The 24,416-nt window shown below is 41.7% G+C and overlaps 3 long non-coding RNA genes and 1 other non-coding gene across 5 annotated transcripts in view; 3 read left to right on the top strand and 1 right to left on the bottom strand.

The window, feature by feature from the left end:
• The first annotated feature begins 2,717 nt into the window (after positions 1-2,717).
• LOC115275460 lies at positions 2,718-3,858 on the top strand. Its single transcript, XR_003901575.1, has 3 exons — positions 2,718-2,812; positions 2,905-3,070; positions 3,780-3,858. It is a non-coding gene; the product is annotated as an uncharacterized LOC115275460 (long non-coding RNA).
• Positions 3,859-5,616: 1,758 nt separating this feature from the next.
• Positions 5,617-21,836, bottom strand: LOC115275461. Its single transcript, XR_003901576.1, has 3 exons — positions 21,764-21,836; positions 6,820-6,971; positions 5,617-6,286 (listed from the first exon to the last, which is right to left on the bottom strand). It is a non-coding gene; the product is annotated as an uncharacterized LOC115275461 (long non-coding RNA).
• LOC115275462 overlaps positions 7,432-24,416 on the top strand; it is a 21,341-nt gene continuing 4,356 nt past the window's right edge. For both annotated transcript variants that reach the window (XR_003901578.1, XR_003901577.1), the window contains exons 1-2: positions 7,432-7,687; positions 8,336-8,387. This is a non-coding gene — a long non-coding RNA (uncharacterized LOC115275462). The remainder of the gene's footprint in view (positions 7,688-8,335; positions 8,388-24,416) is intronic.
• LOC115275611 lies at positions 17,904-18,011 on the top strand. Its single transcript, XR_003901671.1, has one exon. It is a non-coding gene; the product is annotated as a small nucleolar RNA SNORD23 (small nucleolar RNA).

A 24,416-nucleotide genomic window follows, 5' to 3' on the forward strand; every position in this document is an offset into this window, starting at 1 on the left:
TACTTCCCTGATAGGAGAGGTTCAGCGTCTTGTAGGCTCACAATAGTGTGTTTTATCTGGTCCAAGTAGATGTCCCCATGTCAAAGCTCCCCTGTCACTTGTTTTCCTGATTAATACCCGCACGTTCACATCAGCGACTAGAGGAGACTGATCTTAGCTGCTATTGTACAAATACAATCGATAAATTACACAAAAAGTGGGCTCTCTGAAAAGATTCATACAACAGGCAGATGTTAGGCATAGTTTGGGAGTTTGGAATTGCTCTGATTTGAGTGAAATTGCTCCTCCGCCAAGGCAAGGAGAAGAGAACAGACGTGATGGACTTGAGAGTTTCCAACCAAGATGCTATCGAGAGTACACAGTATTTGAAATATATTCTGACAGTTTTTGTGTTTCTTTTGGTCAAAACCTTGGCATTCTTTTTCTTACCTTTTTGTATCAAAGGTACACTAACCAATGGTTAGTTCTCTTTTCTGTTATTATCTAACCCAGAAACCATTAATATAGTGTGTGTGTGTGTGTGTGTGTGTGTGTGTGTGTGTGATCACCCTTTTTTCTTACATGCTTGATTGATTTCCCATATCCCTTATGAGGTGATATATCAATTGTTAGTGTTTTCCTAAGGGAGGGATGGATCTCTAAGGCCTGGCACGTGTCCTGTGTGCGGTGCTCACTGGTGCTCATTGCACAGTACTGGGATGCACTGTCTTCTTCATGAGAAGGATGAAGGGAATCAGTTCTCAGAGATCAGAGCTTAAAAGGAAGCCCAGAGCTCCCAGGTTCTGCAGCACCCATTAAGGAAAAAGCTTAAGTGTGTCAACCAAACAAAATATTTTGGGGTTTTTTTCTTTTCTTCATATGCCTAACAAGAGTCTAGACCTGCTCATACAAGTAAAATATGTGGATCATTTATAATTAAAATGTTGCAGTGCCCACAACAAGCAAAGTGAAAAAAAAAGTGTCATTGTTTCTAAGAATACATATTATTTTACCAGATACATTCTTTTTAAGTTTTATTTGGAGAGAGAGTGCACAAGCGGGGGAGGGACAGAGCAGAGGAGGAGGGGGACAGAGGCTCCAAAGCAGGCTCTGTGCTGACAGCAGAGAGCCCAATGCAGGGCTCAGACTCACAAACCATGAGATCATGACCTGAACTGTGGTCCGATGCTTAACCAACTGAGCCACCCCGGTGTCCCTCTGCCAGATGTATCCTAAATATCATTTCAGCATGTAATTAGTATTTATAATTTGCGGTATTTGACACTTTCCTTCAAATTCAGCCTTCAAAATTCATTGGACACTAAATTTTTATCAGAACTATTTGACTTCTCTTTCTATCTTATAAAATTTACTGCTGAAAGACTAGGTTAGAAATCCAAGTTCTCTCGGGTCGCCTGCGTGGCTCAGTTGGTTAAGCGTCTCGACTCCATTTCCACTCAGGTCATGATATCACAGTTTGTGAGATCAAGCCCTGCAGTGGGGGCTCAGCTGACACCACAGAGCCTGCTTGGTCTTCTCACACTTGCTCTCTGTCTCTCTGTTGATACTGTTACAGAGCATATACCATTTTTAGTGTGTTCTATATCATCTACACAGATCTAACGTCTGACATTTGATGACTGATAATACTTATTGATTAACGGTAAATAGCATGACTCCAGAGAGCCCTGGGCCCAGAGGGGTGGAGATGGCCATCTTACTTACATTCCTAAGATACCCTGAAATGGCCTTGGTGTCAAAGAAACGAGTGTGGGGTAAATTATTCTGTCACCCTTACAGGACGGTAGCCATTAATTTGTCCTCTGCTAAGCCCTGTCGATACCCTTTGTTTTTATCAGACTCAGCTTCAGGTCACCCTCGCACAGTGTTGAAGTCAGTGGTCTGGGCCTGAGCAGTTAGGTTGGTGGCTCTTTGAGGAGGAGCCAAAGTTGGCCGGCGACTGTTCCCGAAGTTGTCTTACTGACCTGTATATGGGGAGGAGGTAGTACATAACTTTGTTTTATTAATTAGATTGCTTTGGACAAAGAATGAATCACATTTCCCAGGGCTTAAGTGCCCTTTGCTGTCAGGTGAGACTTCTTCTCTCCCTCACGGCCAGCGTGGTCCTCCATCCCCTCTTCTGCTCCAGGTGAGACGAGACCACTCTGGCGTCCTGTGGCAGTAGTCTGTGTTTGTGGGAGATTTTGTGAGGGTTTTGGGGATTTCACCCTAGAACAGAATGATTTCTGGGAGGGCAGATGTGAGAATTATGGTCCTCTCTGGGTATACGTGGCTTCTTTGTCATCTTCTAGGTCTTCTTTCTAAGGACTCTCTCTGCCTTCCTGAGGGAAAGAGAAAAGTAGAAAGGATGGTGGCCAACTGCTGAGAAATTGTCCTTGACTCAGAAAAAAGCATGTCCTTGTACCTAATGACGTATCTGTATTCAGGTGGACACATTTCCTTCTAGGTCAACTGGTCTCCAGAACTTAAGAAAGTCACTCAAAGACTGAGTGTCTATTGAATTTCCCCACAGAATAGAGCCTTTCATATTGATGGTAAGGGAATACTCTGAAAATAGTCTGAGCATTTCAGTAAGCACTAAGCTTGACTCTCACGATGGCGACCTTGTTTGTCGGGTGCTCTCACATGATACGGAAGATGGAGGTGTGCTTTTCTAAGAATGACCCGTTCGTGACCATTTATCAGGAGTCTACCATGTGCTCAGGTGTGTGCTGCATCCGAGGGAAGTAAGGCGAGCCCCGACTCCAGAGGTGGTGAGACAAGTTCACGTGTACGAGTTTCCATGGAAGCCATGTGACTTGAGTGCGTGAGTGTAAGTATTGGAATATTTAGGAGCATCGACGCTTGGAGGATGAGGGACCCTGAAACTCTGTATGACTCTTGTTTTTCCCATCCTTGTTCCAGTGAGCACTGATGACATTCCTTGATTCAAGCCGTCACATGTGTGACTATTTAGGATTCAGTGACCTTTGGTGATGTGCCTGTGGACTTCACCTTGGAGGAATGGACTTTTCTGGACCCCTCAGAGAACCTTACACAGAGATGCAGAACTGGAACCCGAGTGCAGTGGGTAAGGCGCCCATCACTCCTACAGCCTGCTATTGACCAGATACGTGTTATTTACTCATTGTGCGGCAGGATGCGTGAGGTCAGATCGGAACACAGTGACACACAGTCACTTCCCTAATGTGTTCTCATCCAGCGTGGGCGCTGTCAAAACGTGCTCTTTGGACAAACAGCATCACTGTCCCTGTTAGAAATGTACATTCTCACATTCCTGCTCCTGTTACCGTGGGAACCAGAGGACCCAGTCATCTGTGTTAAAAATAGTCCAGGCGATTCTGATGCACCCTAAAATTTGAGAACCATTGGTTTCTTTATGAAAATCTCTGTTGTCCTTACTGGATTTCCAACCTCAATAAAGGTGTCAGAGCTTTATCTGTGTGTGTGCATGCCTGAGTGTGGGCTCAAGGCTCAGAGGTGACCAGTCTTTTCAGGGTTCAGAATGTATTCTCATTTTTTTCTTTAAAAATTTTTTTTTAAGTTTTTTTATTTGTTAGGTAATTTTTACACCCAACGTTAGGGCTCAAACCCATTATTCAGAGATCAAGAATTATGCATTCTTTCACTCAGCCAGCCAGGCACTCCTGTATTTTGCATTTTTATCTCATTTGAAATAATTTAATTGCTGTCATTAGTCATGAAACATCTGATTCATGGGAAGGTTTGTTACCTCTTGCGTGAGTCTCTTCCATTAAGATCTCTTTCTCCATGAATAGGTTATCAACTCCTTAAACCCAGTCTGACCCATGGTCGGAGCGAGAAGAGTTGAGGACAATGGAGAGAGGGACTCCTCAGGGTGAGTGTGAAGAACATTCCTTATCAGTGAGAAGTTCAGTGTGTTTGGAAATGTAACAAGAGGCCTCTTCTGAAGTAATTGACGTGTAACATATGAGTTTCAGATACAACAATGATTCAGTATTTGTATTTTGAAATGACCACTACAATAAGTTTAGTTAACATCTATCACCATGTAAAGCTACAAAATTCTTTTTGTGATGAGAACTTTTAAGATTTACTCTTAGCAACTTTGAAACATAAAGTACAGAGGCGTCTGGGTGCCTCAGTCAGCTAAGCATCGGACTCTTGATTTTGGCTCAGGTCAGGGTCTCACAGTTTGTGCTGACAGCACAGGGCCTGCCTGGGATATTCTTTTTCTCCCTCTCCATCTCTCTCTCTCCCCCCTTCCCCTAATTGCTCTCTCAAAAGTAAACTAAAAAAAAATTTATATATATATATATATATTCACACACACACACACACACACACACACACACACACATATAATACAGTATTGTTAACTATCATCACCATGCTGTATAGTCCATTCCCATGACTTATTTTATAACTAGAAGTTTCTACCTTTTGACCCATTCACCCATTTCACTCAACCCCCACCCCCTCCTCTGGCAACCACTAATCTGTTTTCTGTACATTTGAACATTGGGGTTTTTTTTTTAATTTTTTTTATGGTTTTTATTTTATTTTTGAGAGACAGAAACAGCGCAAGCAGGGGAAGGTCAGAGAGAGAGGGAGACACAGAATCTGAAGCAGGCTCCAGGCTCTGAGCTGTCAGCACAGAGCCCGACGCGGGGCTCGAACCCACAAACTGTGAGATCGTGACCTGAGTTGAAGCCGGATGCTTAACCGACTGAGCCACCCAGGCGCCCCCATTTGAACATTGTTGTGGTTTTTTTGTTTTGATTTTTTTGATTCCACATACAAGTTAGATGGTATTTATGTTTCTTTGACATACTTCACTTAGCATAACGCCTCAAAGACCATTCATGTTGTAAATGTCAAGATTTCCTTCTTTTTGAGTGAATAATATTCCATTGTATATATATATACATTTTCCTTATTTTGTCATATGTTAGTGAATACTTAAGTTGTTTCCATCTCTTGGCTATTGTAAATAATGCTGCAGTGAACTTCGGGGTGCATAGATCTCTAGGAGTCAGTGTTTTTGGTTTATTTGGATAAATTCCCAGAAGTTGAATTGTTGGGTCCTATGAGAATTATTTCTTTAAATGTTTGAGAGAGAAAGAACAAGCAGGGAAGGGGGAGAGAGAAGGCTACAGAGGATCCAGAGTGGGTTCTAGACTGACAGCAGTGAACCCAATGTGGGGCTCAAACTCACAAACCACAACATCATGCCTTGAGCAGAAGTCAGGTGCTCAACGGACTGAGAGACCCAGGCACCCAGTGATAGTTTTACTTATGTTTTATTTATTAACATGTATAATCATCACACAAGTCTGTTCACTTTATGAAAATCACGGTATACATTTAAGAGTTTTTGTAGTTTCCTTTTTTTTCTTAAATTTATTTAATTTACTTCCAAGTTAGTTAGCATATAGTGCAACAGTGATTTCAGGAGTAGGTTCCTGAATGCCCCTCGCCCATTTAGCCCATACCGCCTCCACATCCCCTCCAGTAACCCTCTGCTTATTTTTTTTTAAGAGTCTCTTAATGTTTTGTCCCCCCTTCCTGTTTTTATATTATTTTTGCTTCCATTCCCGTATGTTCATCTGTTTTGTATCTTAAATTCCTCATCTGAGTAAAGTCATATATTTGTCTTCCTCTGACTAATTTCGCTTAGCACGATACCCTCTAGTTCCATCCACGGAGCTGCAAATGGAATGATACATTTAAATTGTTGGAGGCCGCTTGGTACACGTAGGTTTAAACCTGTCCTGAGCTGACTGGCTCGAGGAGACATGGAACAGGCTGTCTCTTAGTCCTGAGGACAGGTCAGTTCACTTAGAGGTTTGGGGCTTATTTCAGGAGGCAGTGATGCAGGTGGGTTACCCAAGTTAGCCCTGTAACGTCCAAGCACTTGGGTATTTAAGAAACATTTTCGTGGAAACAAGAGAAAATAAAAGAGGTTAATGGTTGGAGTAGATCCCAGTTTCTGAGGCTGAAGGTAGCCAGGCCGGATTTCTAGACGCCAGACTGGACACACGTCAGATGGACTGAGGGCAGCCGGTAGTAAGCGGATGGATTTTACTTGTTTGCAGTCTGAGGGTCTCTGGTGATCGCCGTGGCCCACATGGCAACAGGTCCGAAGACTGTCCGGCCCTTGTGGTGATTTCTCTCACTTTTGTCACATCCCACCTTAGCTGATCAGGCTTTGGGCAAAGGCCAGTTTCAGTTCTCCATGATTCCAAGTTAGAAGGCAGGAGAAAACACTGAAAATGTTCGTTTGGAGAGCTGTAGCCAGATGCTGGAGGAAACAAAAAATTTAGTATCCAGTATAGTTTACAGGTAGAAAACAAGACCTTAAAGACAATTACCAACACTAGAATTTGATATCCACAGAGGTATATTACTGAAATGCAATTAACAGTTATCCCCATTTGTATCAGATAATCAAAACAAGACTAGTTGATTTGTGAAATAAGTTTTGTCTCATTAAACTTGGCTTCGTTATTTATTTAAGTGCAGCAGGAATACTGATTGACTATATAGGCTCTTTTGAGTCTGCTCTGATGGAATTTTTGAGAGAGAGAGAGAGGGAGGGGTGCAGGGGAGGGGAAGAGAGAGGAAGAGAGCATCCCAAGCAGGCTCCGCACTGTCAGTACAAAGCCCTATGTAGGGCTTGAACCCATAAGCCACGAGATCATGACCTGAGCTGAAATCATGAGCCAGATGCTTAACCGACTGAGCCACCCAGGCTCCCTGAGATGTAACTTTTAAAAGCCTCTTCAGGCTAAGAAGCCAAGACAGGAACTTGACACAAGACTTGGCTTGCAATACCTGTAGGTTCGGAGGAGTTCCTCTTCTTGAGACCCCCCGGGTCTGGGCAGTTCCTGTGCTGCCAGAAGGTGACCTTCCTCACTCACTGGTAAGGCTGCGGGAACCCTGCAGGCAAGGTACCCGGCCAGTTTTTCCAAGGGGCTGCTTTTGTTCTGTTTTGTTTAAAAACACTTTTTTAATGTTTATTTATATTTGAGGGAGAGAGCAGAAGTGAGGGAGGGACACAGAGAGAGAGAAGACCCAAGCCAAAGCAGGCTCCAGGCTCTGAGCTGTCAGCACAGAACCTAACGTGGGGCTCAAATGACAAACCGGGAAGTCATCACCTGAGCAGAGGTCGAATGCTTAACCGACTGAGCCCCCAGGCGCCCCACAAGGGGCTTTATTGCTTCTGTAAAGTCCATCTTCATTCCTGGAAGCTGGCTGGTAATTGAGTCTATGAATATCATTCTCAATGTTTTATTTATTTTTGAGAGAGACAGAGAAACAGTGTGAGTGGGGGAGGTCAGAGAGAGAGAGAGAGGGAGACACAGAATCTGAAGCAGCTCCAGGCTCTGAGCTGTCAGCACAGAGCCCGATGCGGGGCTCGAACTCACAAACTGTGAGATCATGACCTGAGCCGAAGTCAGACGTTTAACCGACGGAGCCACCCAGGTGCCCCTAAATATCATTCTCAGATATGACTTCTACTTAAAGCCTCGGTGATATAACCAGTGTTTCCAACTGTGTCCCATCCTGTGCAAGAGGAACAGAGTCGTCATGAACCTGCGCAAATCAGTATATTGCCCTGAAAATTACTCACCGAGTTTCCAAATTCCAGACAGATCAGTAATGGAGAAAAAAGATAAATATTTCATCTTTGTTCACAAAGGTATGTCTTACTAAGGTGCTGATAGCTTAAGAGAAAAAAAGATTTTCTTAAATCTGCAAAAATCAAAACGTGAAGGAACTATAAGTATTTTACATAAAATGTCATAAAAATTATAATTATGCTCACAGTTCATTCAGCCTCCTGTTTTCATTGTTCGGTATGAATCCAGTTTTTCCATTAATTCTGTAAATTTTTACCCAGTTCAGTTTTTAGGATTTTAAAGTTATTAGAAACCTGTGCTTGTCAAGAATTCCTTTTCATGAATCTCCTTGAAAATGACCATTTTATAGACACACTTGCAAAGCAGTGCAGTAAAACAGTAACTATTTATAAATGACAAAAATGGCAATGGTTAAAGTCTCTTATTTATTCCATCTGCCATCAGATGAAAGAGAACTCATTAAATTTATTAGTAAATTTGGTTATTTGTGACATATTTTAAGACAATAACTAGAACTGTAAGTGATAGCATACAAGTTTATATCAGGTTTTTAGGAATTTCTTATGTTAATAACTCATTTGTTATAACTTTTATTAATTCATTTCCATACAGTATAACCTGAGAAGGTTTATTATGTATTTGATATAGTTTCCCATGTAACTGAACATACCATTTCAACCTAATTAGTTTACTCTCTCTCTGATCAGGGACAGAACAGATCATTTGGAGTGTTCCAGAAGCCCTCTGGAAATATCCCAGGTGAGTTCAGCATTAAGACTTCACAAAGTTTGTCAAAAATATCAAGATGTTTTGGGATGCCTGGCTGGCTCCGTTGTTAGAGCATACGACTCTTGATTCAGGGTTGTGAGTTCAAGCCCCACATTGGATATAGAGATTAAAAATAAGATAATTCACTATGAAGCAATACTTAGTAACCAAAGTGACAATAAAAGATTTTAGAGCCAAATATAGAAGGTTACATACTTATGAGCAAGACTCAGCTCTGGAGAGACGAGGTTCACTTGAGCAAAGGCCTGAGGATCAAGATAACACGAAGTGCAATATGCTATTTTTGTCACACAGAATCGATGTTTTGTCAAAGGGTAAATTTAAAAATAAAAGCACAAAAAACCTTGGTGATCTCTAATCAGGAGCACACCAGCAAGCCATAAAAACCAAATTCTAATTCTGTAGCAGTGTACTATTAGATCAATTCCAACCTCACCAGTTTGACCACACATTAAATTTTTTCCCCCAAGACTCCTTTTTCACAAATCTACAGCTGTCTTTTTTATATTCAGATTTTGTCCTAGACGTTTTTGTCTTTTGTTATTTTTTTAAATGTTTATTTATTCAGTTTGAAGGACAGAGCCCATGAGCAGGGGACAGAATCTGAAGCAGGTTCCAGGCTCTGAGCTGTCAGCACAGAGCCTGGTGTGGGGCTCAAACTCACCAACCACGAGTTCATGACCTGAGCCCAAGTTGGACACTCGACTGACTGAGCCACCCAGGCGCACCCTTCTCTTTTCTATTTCTTAAAAACAAAATTATTTTCATTTCCCTTAGCAAACATGCATGGTCATACCTAATACCTTTCATATTAAGATGTATTCTACCTTCCTTGTGTACAGGGATGCTTCCCTTATTCTAGCAATTTTAATTGGGTATATTAATTAGAATTAGAATTTTTAACCCCTAGAAACCCCTAAAAACTTTAAATTCCGGTGAAAACTAAATAGTAAGCAGTCGTAAATTGTGGTATACCAGCATTTTTTTGGATTGGTGAATTTATGAATTAAACTTATACTTTCTCAAAACACTTCCTCATAGCACAGTTTTTCACTGTGGCACAAGGAAGGTTTACTAACAGCCCCAAATAATCTTCTTTCTCTGTAATAAGAAACCAAAAGTAGGGGCACCTGGATGGTTCAGTCAGTAGAGCCTCCGCTTCAGCTCAGGTCATGACCTTATGGTTCACGAGTTCAACCCCTGTCTGTGCTGACAGCTCAGAGCCTGGGGCCTGCTTTAGATTCCTTGTCCCCTTCGCTCTCCCCCTTCCCCACTGGTGCTTGCCCTCTCTCAGAAATAGAATATTTAAAAAAAAAAGTAGATAGGCCTGTGTTCAGTAATTAAGGTTTCAGTATTTTATCTTGTTTGGAAATGATCTAAAGGATCTAGATAATGAATTTCCCATTATTTATTTTAACTTAACATAAGGTTCTTTTGTTTGGTTGGTTGGTTGGTTAAGTAAACACTACCCCCATTTATGGGGCTTCAGCTTATAACAGGGAGATTGAGAGTCACATACTCTACCAACTGAGCCAGCCAGGCACCCATAACTTTGATAACTCGAACTTTAAGAGTTTTGCTAAGAGATTTGGGAAACTTTTTAAAAAATGTTTATTTTTGAGAGAGAGAGGATCCAAAGCAGGCTCTGTGCTGAGAGTGCAGAGTCTGATGTGGGGCTTGAACTCAGGAACTGTGATCATGAGCTGAGCTGAAGAGAGATGCCTAACCAACTGAACCACTCAGGTGCCCTGGGAAACTTTTTATGTTTGTTTATTTTTGAGAGACGCAGAGAGACAGAGCACGAGCAGCGGAAAGGCAGAGAGAGAGAGACTGAATCTGAAGCAGGGTCCAGGCTCTGAGCTGTCAGCACAGAGCCCAAAGTGGGGCTTGAACCCACGAACTGTGAGATCATGACCTGAGCCCAAGTCAGCTGCTAAACTGACTGAGCCACCCAGGCCCCCGACACCCACCAACCCCAGAAACTAAGTAGACATACCAAAACACATATTTATTGCTGAAAAGCTCACCTAAACTTTTATCCCATTTACATCTTTCTAAATCATTTGTTCCCAATAATTATGTTTAGATTCCCCACTTTAGAGTTAGCATGAATTTATTTAACTGTTAAACCCAGATAGAATACAAGCTATTTATCTATATTAAATTTAATGCTAAAAACTCTGAAGACATGCCTATTTTAATTAAGCCAAATGTAAACTAGGTTTTATTTACCAAAACAACCCCATGTCATGTGAACTGAAATGACATTTAGGATAGTTTCTATATTTCTTGAGTTTTAGGAATACTTCATAAGCACTTAATTTTAAACTAGTTAAATACAGCTCTTTCACAAGTTAATTTTGGCTATTCTATCAAGAGGTAGAGAAAGGAGAATAAAACCCTTATATATCCATAGACATACAGAAACACACAGACAGAGACCCTATAAGTTCTGTTACATTTTTAAGGGCGAAGGATAGAAAATGTAAGTTTTCTTCTAGGAGTTTTAGTGTCCTTTGATCGCGTGGTTTAGTAGTCCAAATAAAGTGTAGCAGTGCAACCCCTGGAATTAGGGGGAGGGCCTGTAGGAAAATAATTCTCCAGGGGCACCCGGGTGGCTCATTCGGTTGAGTGTCTGACTCTTGATTTCAGCTCAGGTCACAATCTCACAGTTCGTGAGTCTAAGCCCAGCATCAGGCTCTGTGCTGACAGTGCGGAGCCTGGTTGGGATTCTCTGTCTCCTTCTCTCTCTCTCTCTCAAATAAGTAAACATTAAAAAAAAAAAAATCAGTCCATGTCCAGACTCAGGGTTAAGTGAGGCCTCCTCAGAGTTGGAACATGTCAGGAGACAGGGGGAAGTGGTGACACAGAAACCGTAGGCCTCTGTTGTATTTTCGTTCTGGTGGTGCCGGTGGTCTCCTGTTACGAGGCTATCGCTCTTCTGTGTTAGGGCACAGACTCTGTGGCCACAGATGGAGGAATACTGTCCCCCTCACCTGCGGGAATCCTTTCCTTGTGCCTTTAGCTCAGACCCTCTGCTTGGGCAGTAGCCTTGCAGTCCACTTCACCCTCCTTACCCCTCTTTGGCCTTAAGGTGTGGAGGGAGGACCCTATGCACAGTATTGGTCCATGAAGGCCTTTATGGTCTGATGGTCTCTTTAAATCATAGGGCCTTGACCACACTGCCCTGGGGGGATCCTAGGATGACCACCTTCTTTGAGTTGGGACCCGCTGGCAGCACAGTAGTGATAAGCACTGTGCCCTCTTACAAGCACACAGCAATGCAGAAGACCTCCGGCAAGCGGTACCCCTGTCCCAGAGGGGGCCACCCTCCCGAGTGAGGTGGCTAGTAAGCGATGTTCCCGTCGGGGATGCTCCCTGGCTGACTGCAGTCCTGCTGCCTGTGCCCCTTCTGTGCTCGTCTGGGACTGGCCCTTGGGGTTCTTATGATTGCAAGGCACCCTTCCCAACAACGATCAAGAAACTTGGAAAAATAAAGGTTTACTACTTAGAAGACCTCGGGTAGATGAGAGAAAGGCAATGGCCTGGCTTTCTCCTTTTATCGGAGTTGAGGTTGGGGGCCTTTTTTTTTTTTTTTTCTTCATTTATTTAATTTTGAGAGAGACCGATTATAAGTGGAGGAGGGACAGAGAGAGAAGGACACAGAATATGAAGCAGGCTCCAGGCTCCGAGCTGTCAGCACAGAGCGTGATGTGGGGCTCAAACCCACCAACTGTGAGATCATGACCCGAGCCAAAGTTGGACACCCAAACTCACCCAAGCCTGACTGAGCCACCCAGGCGCCCCTCACAGGCTTACTCTTCAGTGGTGAATTTCAAACAGAAGAGCAGGAACTTTGAAGTACAGAGAAAAGATAAGTGGCCCAAGTGGTCAGTTATCAAAATCAATCATGTTTCTAAAATAAAGGCACCTCAGTCAGAAGAGGTGACCTGGCTCTTTAACTAATCATATGACTGGTAATGTGTTTATTATATATTCGTGGCTATTTATTATCTAGCCATCTTTGAAGTGGATGCCTTGGCCAATCAAGCCTTTTTACTTATTTATTTTTAGTATTTTTTTCTCATTAAACTTGTGTTTTAATGGGTCTCAAAATTCTGTGACAGATTTTTGGTCAAGTTGTGTCCATTAAAAGGTACTGATTTTAAAAACTAATAACTTAAAACTGCCACACACACACAAAAAAACAAATGGTCCACAAAACACTCTCAAGAAGGCAGCTGGCGCCAGCAAGGTCACCAAGTCCGCCCGGAAAGCTCCGAAGGCTAAATGAATATCATCCCCAACACTTGCCACCCCATCTTCATCGGTGGTGGGAGAGCAGTCTCAGGACTGCTTGTGTCAATGGGCCATTTAAGTTTAATAGGAAAAGACTGGTTAATGTTTATTTTTGAGTCAGAGAGAAAGGGCACAAGCAGGGGAGGGCAGAGAGAGAGAGGGCCAAACAGAATCCAAAGCAGGCTCCAGGCTCTGAGCTGCCAGCACAGAGCCCAAAGTGGGGTTTAAACTCACAAACTGAGATCATGACCTGAGCTGAAGTCAGCCATTCAACCAACTGAGCCACTGAGACAGCCCTTAAATAAACTTTTTAAAAAATGTTTATTATTGAGACAGAAACGGAGCATGAGCAGGGGAGGGGCAGAGGGAGAGGGAGACACAGAATCCAAAGCAGGCTCCAGTCTCTGAGCTGTCAGCACACAGCCTGGCACGGGGCTCAAAACCACAAACCATGAGATCATGACATGAGCCGAAGTCGGACGCTTAACTGACTGAGCCACCCAGGTGCCCCTAAATAAACATGTTTTAAAAACTTAAAAAAGGAAAAGCTATGTGGACTGCTCTGGGACAGCCTCAGTTGTACAGACATCGCATTATAGGAGGCCCAAAGGAGACACAGAGGTAGAAAGCTTATTTGGAGAAATAATGGACGAAAAGTTCCCTAACCTGGGGAATGAGACAGACAGCAAGGTCCAGGAAGGACAGGGAGCCCCAAATAAGATGGACCCAGCAACACTCACACCGAGACATGTAATAATTACAGTGGCAAAAAGTAACAATAACCATTATATACAAGGGAAATCTCATAAGGCTATCTGCTGATTTTCAGTAGAAACTGCAGTCCAGAAGGGAGTGGCATAATCCAGTCAAAATGCTCAAAGGAAAGACACCGACAATCAAGAATACTGTACCCAGCAAGACTATCATTCAGAATAGGCGAGTTTCCAAAAAAATTAAAGGTATTTACAAGAAATGTGAAGGGGAAGTCTGAGTGGAAAGAGGACAGAAGTCAAAGGAAAAACTTTTAACAAGTAAAAATAAACATATAATAAAGGTAGTTAATCACTTGTAAAGCCAGTATAGAGATTAAAACACAAAAGTAATATAATCAATTGTATCTATAAACATTAGCCAAAGGACTCATAAAATAAAAGATGTCATATTTTAAATGAGGGAAGGAGGAGTAAAAATTCACTGCTTTTAGAATGTGGTTGGACTTAACTGATCTTCAGTGTAGACCACTGTATGTGTTGGACATCATATTCTAATCTTAATCACAAGCAAAAACGTAAAATAGATACACAGAAAATAAGAAGGAATCCAAACATAACACTAAGTAGAAAGATAAAAATCACAAGGGAAGAGAGTACAAGAACTACAAAAACAACCAGAAAACAACAAAATGAAAATAAGCACATACCTACCAATAATTAGGTGCAAAGGATCTAGGTGCTCCAATCAGAAGACATAGGTGGACTGAACTGAATGGAAGGAAGGAACAAGACCCATCTGTGTATTGCATATAAGAGATTTCAGACCTAAATATACATTCAGACTCAAAGTGTGGTGGCAGAAAAATACATTCCAGAGGTGCCTGGCTGGCTCAGTGGAGTGATTCTTGATCTTGGGGTCACGCATTTGAGCCCCGTGTTGCACACAGAGCTTACTTTCAAAACCAAAATTATGTTCTATGAAAATGTAAGTAGGAAAACATGCCGGGGCAGCATTACAATATAGACTTTAAAACAAGCACTGTAACGAGACAAAGGAGGACATGACATAACGGCAAAGGTATCAGTTCAACAAGAGGATATAACCATCGTAAGTATCTATGTACCCAGCATACAGGAGCACGTAAATGACGGAAAGTGAGCAATTGACAGTAATACAATAGTAGTAGGGGACTCTGCCACCTCACATATCAATGGGTAGATCATCCAGACAAAATTAAGGAAATGGTGGCTTTGAATAATACATTAGACCAGATATATACAGAACAGTCCATCTAAGAACAGCAGACTACCCATTCCTTTCAAGTATACATGGAACATTCTCCAAGATACATCACCTGATAAGCCACAAAACAAATCAGAAGATTGACTCCTGTCAAACACCTTTTCTGACCACAATGTTATAAAATTAGTAATTAATGACAGGAAAGCAACTGTACAAAACACATGGCAGCTAACAATGTTACTAAGCAACCACTGGGTCAATGAGGAAATCCAAGGAGAAATGTCCAGGTATCCAAAGAAAATAAAAATGGAACCAATGTTTCAAATTCTTTGAGATGTAGTTAAAGTGGTGCTGAGACCAAATTTACAATGAGACAGGCCCACCTCAAGAAATGAAAATTTCAAATTACGCAATCTATCCACACATCTAAAACAATTAGGAAAAGAAGAACACAAAGCCCAGAGCTGGTAGAAGGAAATACTAAGGACCAGAGAGAAACAAATGAACTAGGGACTAAAAATATAGAAAACATCAATGAAACCAAGAGCTGCTTCTTTGAAAAGTAGAAATTGAAGAACCTTTAGCCAGACTCATCAAGAAAAAGGACTTAAAATCAGAAATTAAATGGGAGAAGTAACAACTGGCCCCACAGAAATAGAAAGGATAAAAGACACCAGGAAATGTTGTTTACCAACAAATTTTATAACCTAGAAAAAAATATGTAAAATTCTAGAAACATAATGTCTTCCAAGACTGAGTCGGGAAGAAATAGGAAATCTGAAGAGATTGATTACTACTCACAAAATTGTGTTGGTAATCATAAAACTCCCGACAAACAAAAATCCAGGACCAGACTGTTTTACAAGTGAATTCTACCCAACATTTAAAGAGCAGTTCGTTGCTCTTGGGGGACTCTGTCATTTGGGCAACTGACCTGGTGTCGGCTCAGGTCATGATCTTACAGCTGTGACATTTGTCAGCCTCGCACTGAGTCGGAGCTTGCATGGGATTCTCTCACACGCATATTCTCTAAATAAATAAGTAAATAAATACCCATTTTTTTTAAATAAAGAAGAGTTAATACCTATCCTTCCCAAACTCTTCCAAAAAGTAAGGGAAAAGGAATGCTTCCAAATTCATTCCAAAAGGTTAGCATTAATAATAATGGCAGCCAGCATCACCTGGATACAAAAACCAAAGACGCAAACAAAACAGACCAACCTGTGAACTATAAGGCCATTATCCTTGATGAATATAGATGCAGAATCTTCAATATTAACAAACAACTAAATAATACATTAAAAGGATTATTCGCCAAGATCAAGTGTGATTAACAATTCCAGGGATGCAAGAATAAACAAAATTAAGTAATATGGTGCTGGTATAGAAACGCACATAGATCAATGGGACAGAACAGAGAACCCAGAAGTGGACCACAAATGTATGGCAAACTAATCTTTGACAAAGCAGGAAAAAAGAGCCAATGGAATAAAGACAGTCTCTTCAGCAAATGTATTGGGAAAACTGGACAGCGACATGCAAAAGAATGAACCTGGACACTTTCTGACACCATACACAAAGTAAACTCAGAATGGATGAAGGACCTAAACATAAATAGGAAGCCATCACAATCCTCGAGGAGAAAGCAGGCAAGAACCTCTGTGACCTCAGCTGCAGCAACTTCTTACTCAACACGTCTCTAGAGGCAAGGGAAACAAAAGCAAAAATGAACTATTGGGACCTCATCAAAATAAAAAGCTTCTGCACAGCGAAGGAAACAATCAGCAAAACTAAAAGGCAACCAATGGAATGGGAGAAGATATGACATATCAGATAAAAGGTTAGTATCCAAATCTGTAAAGAACTTATCAAACTCAACACCCAAAAAAATAAATAATCCAGTAAAGAAATGTGGAAAAGACATCTGTATTGCTTTCTCTCTGCCCCTCCCCTGCTCTCGCTCTCAAAACAAAGACATAAAAAAAGAATGAAATCCTGCCATTTGCAACTGATGAATGGATAAAAATGTTATATATATAAACACACACACATATACACAATGGGATATTACTCGGCAATCAAAAAAGATTAAAATCTTGCCATTTGCAACAACATAGATGGAACTAGAGTGTATTATATATATGCTAAGCAAAATTAGAAAAAGAAAAATGCCTTTCATTTGTGGAATTTAAGATACAAAACATGAACATAAGGGAAGAGAGGCAAAAATATAAAAAAAGGGAGAGGGACAAACCAAAAGATTCTTAAATACAGAGAACAAGCGAGGACTGCTGGAGGGGCTGTGGGTATGGGGATGGGTAAGTGGGCAAAGGGCATTAAGGAGGACACTTGTTGGGATGTGGACACTACGTGTTATATGTAGAGGATGAATTACTGATTCTACTCCTGAAATCATTACTGCACCATATGCTAACTTGGATGTAAATTATAAATAAATAGAATTAAAATAAAAGCCATATAATCATCTCAATAGAATAAAAAAAGTATTTGAAAAAAACTGAACATTTGCTCATGATAAAAACTCAAAGTGGGTTTACAGAAAACATACTCAACATAATAAAGGCTATATAGATGAGAAACCCACGGCTAACATAATATTAAGTGGTGAAAAACTGAAAGTTCTGAGATCATGAACAAGTCAAGGATATTGTCTTCACTGTTTCTTGAATGTAGTACTATGTGGAAGTCCTATCCACAGCAATCAGACAGGAAAATGAAATAAAAAGCATTCAGGCAGAGGCAGAGGACGGATACCATATGTTTTCACTCAGGTCTAACAGAGAAACCTAATGGAGGACCATGGGAAGGGGAAAGGGGGGGAAGAGTTAGGGAGAGGGAGGGAGGCAAATCATGAGAGACTCTGGAATACTGAAAACGAACTGAGGACTGAAAAGGGAGGGGGAAGGAGAAGGGGGTGATAGTTAGGGAGAGGGGCACTTGTGGGGAAGAGCACTTGGTGTTATATGGAAACCAACTTGGTAATAAACTAATTTAAAAAAAACAAAAGAATTTTTTCATGTCTAAAAAAAGGCATTCAAGTTGTTAGAGAAGAGTAAAATTAACTATTTACAGATGATATACTATATATAGGAAACTCTAAAGGCTCCACCAAAACCTATTAGAATAAATGAGTTCATTAACATTTCAGGATACAAATTTATATACAGAAATGTTTGCATTTATAAATGCTCATAATGAAGTAGAAAAAAATGAAGAAAACCAATTCCATTTACTCCCCATGCCCCCCCGGGGCTGTGGGCAACATCACGGCTGCCCCCGGGTCGGGCTTGTTGGGCTGATGCCTGGGGGCTGAGGGCACGGAAATACCAGAGGAGATGTACAGCTGGCCAAGAGACACATGAAAAGATGCTCAACACCACTCATCAGGGAAACACAAGTCAAAACTACAATGAGCTATTACCTCATACCTGTCAGAATGGCTAAAATCAACACTACAAGAAACAACAGGTGTTGGCAAGGATGCAGAGAAAGGGGAACCCTGTTGCACTGTTGGTGGGAATGCAAACTAGTGCAACCACTCTGGAAAACAGTATGGAGAGTCCTCAAAAAACTTAAAAATAGAATTACCCTACAATCCAGCAATTGGCATTACTAGGTATTTACTCAAATAATAGAAAAATACCCAAAGGGATACACACACCTCAATGTTTCTAGCAGCACTATCTACGATAGCTAAAGAGGAACAGCCCAAATGTACACTTGACTGATGAATGAATAAAGAAGACATGGTATAGGGGCACCTGGTTGGTTCAGTTGGTAGAGCATGTGACTCGATCTCAGGGTTGTGAGTTTGAGCCCCATGTTGGGTGTAGAGATTATGTTAAATTTTTTAAACTTCTGTTTTTTTTTTGAGAGACAGACAGTACAAGCAGAGGGGCAGAGAGAGGGAGAGAGAATCCCAAGCAGGCTCTGCACAGTCAGCGCAGAGCCCAGTGCAGGGCTTGAACTCCCAAAGAGTGAGATCATGACTTGAGCCAAAACCAAGAGTCAGATGCTTAACCAACTAAGCCATTAGGTGCCCCCAACTTTATAAACTTTAAAAAAAGATGTGATATGGGGTGCCTGGGTGGCTCAATCGGTTAAGTGTCCGACTTCAGCTCAGGTCACGATCTCACAGTTTGTGGGTTCAAGTCCCACATAGGGCTCTATGCTGACAGCTAGCTCAGAGTCTGGAGCCTGTCTTTGGATTCTGCATCTCCCTCTCTCTCTGACCCTCCCCTGCTCACGCTGTCTCTCTCTCTCAAATATAAATAAAACATTTTTAAAAATGTATGCATATACAATGGAATATTTCTCAGCCATTAAAAAATGATCGCTGTGGGGTGCCTGAGTGGCTCTGTCAGTTCAGTGTCCGACTTCGGCTCACAGTCTGTGGGCTTGAGCTCTGCATCGGGCTCTGTGCTGATGGCTCAGAGCCTGGAGCCTGCTTTGGATTCTGTCTTTCCCTCTCTCTCTGCCCCTCCCCCACTCATGCTGTTTCTCTCAGTCTCGATAATAAATTTTAAAAAATTTAATGATATCTGCAAAATAAGTCAGACAGAAATCATTTAATACCATATTACTTAACTCATGTGAAATTTGAGAAATAAAACAAGGGAAAGAGAGAGGCAAATGAAGAAATAGATTTTTTTTTTTTTTTTTAGAGACAGAGATAGCACGAGCAGGGGAGGGTCGGAGAGAGAGGGAGACACAGAATCTGAAGCAGGCTCCAGGCTCTGAGCTAGCTGTTAGCACAGAGCCTGACGCGGGGCTCGAACCCACGAACCGTGAGATCATGACCTGAGCCGAAGCCGGACGCTTAACCGACTGTGCCACCCAGGCGCCCCAAGAAATAGATTCTTAACTATAAGGAACAAACTGATGGTCACCAGAGGAGGGGGTGGGCTTGGAGGGATGGTTAAAATAGGTAGAGGGGACGAAGGAGTACACGTGGGGTGAGTACCAGGTGACGTATGCAATTATTGAATTACTATATTGAGTACTTGAAACTAACAAATCACTATATTAACTAACTGAAATTTTAATGAAAACTTTAAAGTATAAAACACCTAAGAATAAGTTAAACCAAGAAAGATACAGACCTATACTCTGAAAACCATAAGACACTGAGCAAAGAAATTAAAGATAACACAAAGAAATGGAAAGGTCTACCCTGCTGAGGGGATGGAAGAATTCATATTGTTAAAATGTCCATACCGCCCAGAGCAGTCTACAGGGTCATTGTAATCCCTATGAAAATACCAACAGTATCTTTTCACAGAACTGGCACAGATACTACTGAAATTTTCGTGGAACCACAAAGATACCATGAAGATTGCCAAAGCAATCTTGAGAAGGGAACTCAAAGTGGTGTTTGGAAAACTGTACAGCTACATGCAAAAGAATGAAATGACCATGTCCTTACACTATATACAAAGTCAAGATGGATTAATGACCTAAACGTGAGACCTGAACCCATGAAACTCCTGAAAGAAAACATTGGCAGTAATCTCTTGAACACAGGCTTTAGCACTATTTTCTGGATCTATCTCGCAGGCAAGAAAAACATTAAGTAAAAACAAATTATTCTCAGACTACATTTAACTAAAAGTCTATTGCCCAGTAAAGGAAACCATCAGTAAAATGCAAGGACAATCTAGTGAATGGGAGAAGACATTTATTTGCAAGCGACATTTCATGTATAAGGACCTCCTAAAACTCAACAACAACAAAAACCCAATCTGATTTAGAAATGTGCAGAGTACCTGCACAGACACTTTTCTAAAGAAGACCTGCAGATGGCCACAGACACATGAAAAAATGCTCAACATCAGTAATCAGGTAAACGCAAACCAAAACCATAATGAGATATCACCTCATAACAGTCAGAATGGCTGTCATCAAAAAGACTAGGTATATTAAGTGTTGACAAAGATGTGATAAAAAGGGAGCCCGCGTGCCCTGTTGATAAAAATATAAATTGGTGAAATTTGTGGAAAATTGTATGGTGGTTCCTCAAAAAATTAAAAATAGAGCTAATATGATTCAGTGTTTCCACTGCTAGGTATTTACTCAGGGAAAATGATAAAACAAATTTAAAAATGTATCTGCACCACTGTGTTCATTGCAGCATTATTTACAGTAATCCAAGTATGGATAGATGTCACCTTATTGTCCATCAGATGAATGGAAAAAGATTCAGTATATGTGTTACATATGCCACACAATGAAATATTACATGGCCGTAAAAAATGAAATCTTGTCATTCATGACAGCATGGATGGGCCTTAAAAACGTTACTAATGGGATAAATCAGAGAATGGCAAATATGTAATGAGACACAGTGAACAAGCACAAAACAAAAGTTTCATAAATACACGATACAGACTGGTTGCCAGAGCAGAGGATGTTGGGAGATGGGCATGATAGGTGGAGGGGATTAAGATCTAAATTTTTGGTTACAGGGCACCTGGCTGGCTCAGCAGAGCATCTGACTCTTGAACTCAGGATCATGAGTTCAAACCCCACACTGAGTTTGAACACACACACACACACACACACACACAGTCTTAACTGGGACACCCTTACCACTTCATAATTCACAGTTGTTTGCTGTAGGATTCTTACTGTTTTTAAAAGCCAGTATACGGGGGTGGGGGGGGGGGCAACAAGATGGCGGAGAAGTAAGGAGCCCCGTTACCTCCACCCGCCTGCAATTATCAAACTGAGAAGAACTAAAACCACAGCTTTCTAATCTACAAGAACGGTGGTGCGCACACAGATTCCTTATTGACAACAGCCTCATGGATGCCTGAGTGAGTGTGAACTAGGACCAGAGACTTCGGGGGAGGGAGCGCCTGCCAGGAGCGGAACTGGGAGAGAAAGCACCCAGAGGATGGGCACCGGGCCCGCAGAGAGCCATGTGTCCACAGGCCCACAGATCCGCGGAGAGCGCACAGACGGGGTGGCCCTGTGTCCAGAGGGGCACAGACCTTCGGGGCCACGCACCAGACCACCGTGCATGACGGCGGAGAGATCCGGGGAAGAGAAATAGAGACCGAATCACTCACAGCATAATCCCTGGAGAGGGGAGACCTTGCCCAGGACTGAGAGCCCTCAGCGGGCTCATTCTCCCTTGGGCCCGGCAGCTCGCCAACTTCAGGCGGAGCCAGGGGAAAAACTGACTTCACAATCCCCCTACTCAATCCCGGCTAGGAGGCTGCCCACGTGATAGAGACTTTGACTGTGATGGCAACATCAGAGCGCATGGGCAAGGACTTAGAAACCTGGCAGAACTTAGAAAACTGAAACAATCAGACCCGTCAGAGGCACAAGGAGGTTGGACTCAAGAGAGTGGCTGGCAACGCATGGTCTGAGGGGTCTCAGGGGCTGCTCTCTGAGGCCCCGCCATTCCTCTCCCCGCATCCAGTAAGGCGGGGCCTCAGAGAGCAGCCCCCGAGGCCCGACCTACCTACACCAAGCCACGCCCAACTGCGCTGGAGAGCTGCTGCATTTTTGCTTATTTTTAATTGTTTTTTCTTATTTTTACATTTTAATTATTTTCTCATTTTCTCTTTTATATTTTCCTATTTCCTTCTTTTCTCCCATTCCCCCTGGAGTCTGGGAAAGACCAACATTTATGCACTGCTGTGCTTAGATCAACTCTTACAATCCAGATATTTTTTTCCTTTATCTCATCCTTATCTCGCCCTTCCACAGGTTTTATGCTCTCAGACTGTCCTTTATCTGTGGCTGTTGCTGTCCCCATCCCACCCCACCCCCAAGCCCCCCACCCCGCCTTCTTTTATTCCTTTCCAGTCCTCTCTTTTCTTTCCTGTTCCTTTTTTTCATTCCCCTTTTGGTTTGCTTCTTTACTTGTTCTGTCAGTGCGTTTGTGTGCTTGTGTTCCCTGTGTCTATCTGTTTTCCTTTTCAGGGCTACCTCAAGAAACAAGCTACAGCACACACAGTGGAAAGTCCCAAATATCACTGAGTAGGGAAATAAATAAATCAGAGGCATAACAAGAGAAACCGAGAGACACCATTAAAAGAACATCTCCTGAAACGACAGACCCTAGACAGTAAAAGAGCCTCCTTTAAGAGAGAAATACTAATAGGCACACAGAGCAGAACAAGCTTTGAATATTGACAAGAGACAGAAAGCTAGTCAAAATGACAAAACGAAAGAACTTTCCCCTAAAGAAACTCCAGGAAGAAATCACAGCCACAGGACTGCTCAAAACAGACACAAGCAACATAACTGAACAAGAATTGAAAAAATTGTCATAAAATTAATCGCTGGGCTTGAAAAAAAGCATAGAAGCCATCAGAGAAGATATTGATACAAAGAGTAGGAACCTTCAAAATAGCTGTGATGAGTTAAAAAAAAAAAGGCTATAAATGAGGTGAATAATAAAACGGAGGTGGCCACTGCACGGATTGAAGAGGCAGAGAGGAGAATAGGTGAATTAGAAGACACAGTTATAGCAAATGAGGAAGCCAAGAAAAAGATAAAATGATACAGGAGCACAAAAGGAGAATCAGAGACCTGAGTGATACAATCAAATGGAACAATATCCGTATCATAGGAGTTCCTGAAGAGGAAGAAAAAGAGGTCCTGAAGGTGTGCTGGATCGGATTATACACGAAAATTTCCCAATCTGGTGAAAGAGGCAGACATTGAAATTCAAGAGGCTCATAGAACTCCCCTAAGACATAATATGAACTGACCTCTGGCACAACATTTCATAGTGAAACTGGCAAAATATAAAGAGAGAATTCTAAAAGCAGCTAGGGAGAAAAGGGCCCTAACATACAAAGGGAAACCTATCAGAGTGGTTACAGACCTATCTACTGAAACTTGGCAGGCCAGAAAGGAATGGCAGGAAATCTTCAATGTGATGAACAAAACAAACAAACAAACAAACAAAAAATCAACCAAGAATCCTTTATCCAGTGAGCCTGTCATTCAAAATAGAAGGGGAGATAAAGGTTTTCTCAAATAAACAAAAGTTGAGAGAATTCATCACCACCAAACCAGCCCTACAAGAAATCCTAAGAGGGACTCTATGAGAGAAATGTACCAAGGAATATAAGGTACCAGAGACATTAATACAAACACGAACCCTACAGAGAACACAATGAATCTAAACCCACATTTTTCAATAATAACACTGAATGAAAATGGACTGAATGCTCCAGTCAAATGACACAGGGTTGCAGAATGGATAAAAAACCAAAATCCATGTATTTGCTGTCTACAAGAGACTCACTGTAGACCTGACGACACCTTCAGATTGAAGGTAAGGGGATGGAGAAATATCTACCATGCGACTGGAGGCCAAAAGAAAGCTGGAGTAGCCATATTTATATTGGACAAACTGGACGTTAAAGTAAAGGCAGTAACAAAAGATGAAGAAGCATATTATGTAATAATTACAGGGTTTCTCCATCAGAAAGAGCTAACAATTATAAACATATATGCGCCAAATTCAGGAGCATCCAAATACATAAAACAACTAATCACAAACAGAAGCAATCTTATAAGACTGTGCTAATTGCAGGGGACTTTAATATTCCACTGACAGCAATGGATAGATCAACCAGACAGAAAATCACCAAGGAAACAATGGACCTGAACGACACATTGGAACAGATGGAACTGATAGATATATTTAGAACTCTGCATCCTAAAGATAGGAAATTCACCTTCTTTTCGAGTGCA

This window comes from Suricata suricatta, chromosome 12 (genome assembly GCF_006229205.1).
Source record: "Suricata suricatta isolate VVHF042 chromosome 12, meerkat_22Aug2017_6uvM2_HiC, whole genome shotgun sequence".
Taxonomy (NCBI): domain Eukaryota; kingdom Metazoa; phylum Chordata; class Mammalia; order Carnivora; family Herpestidae; genus Suricata; species Suricata suricatta.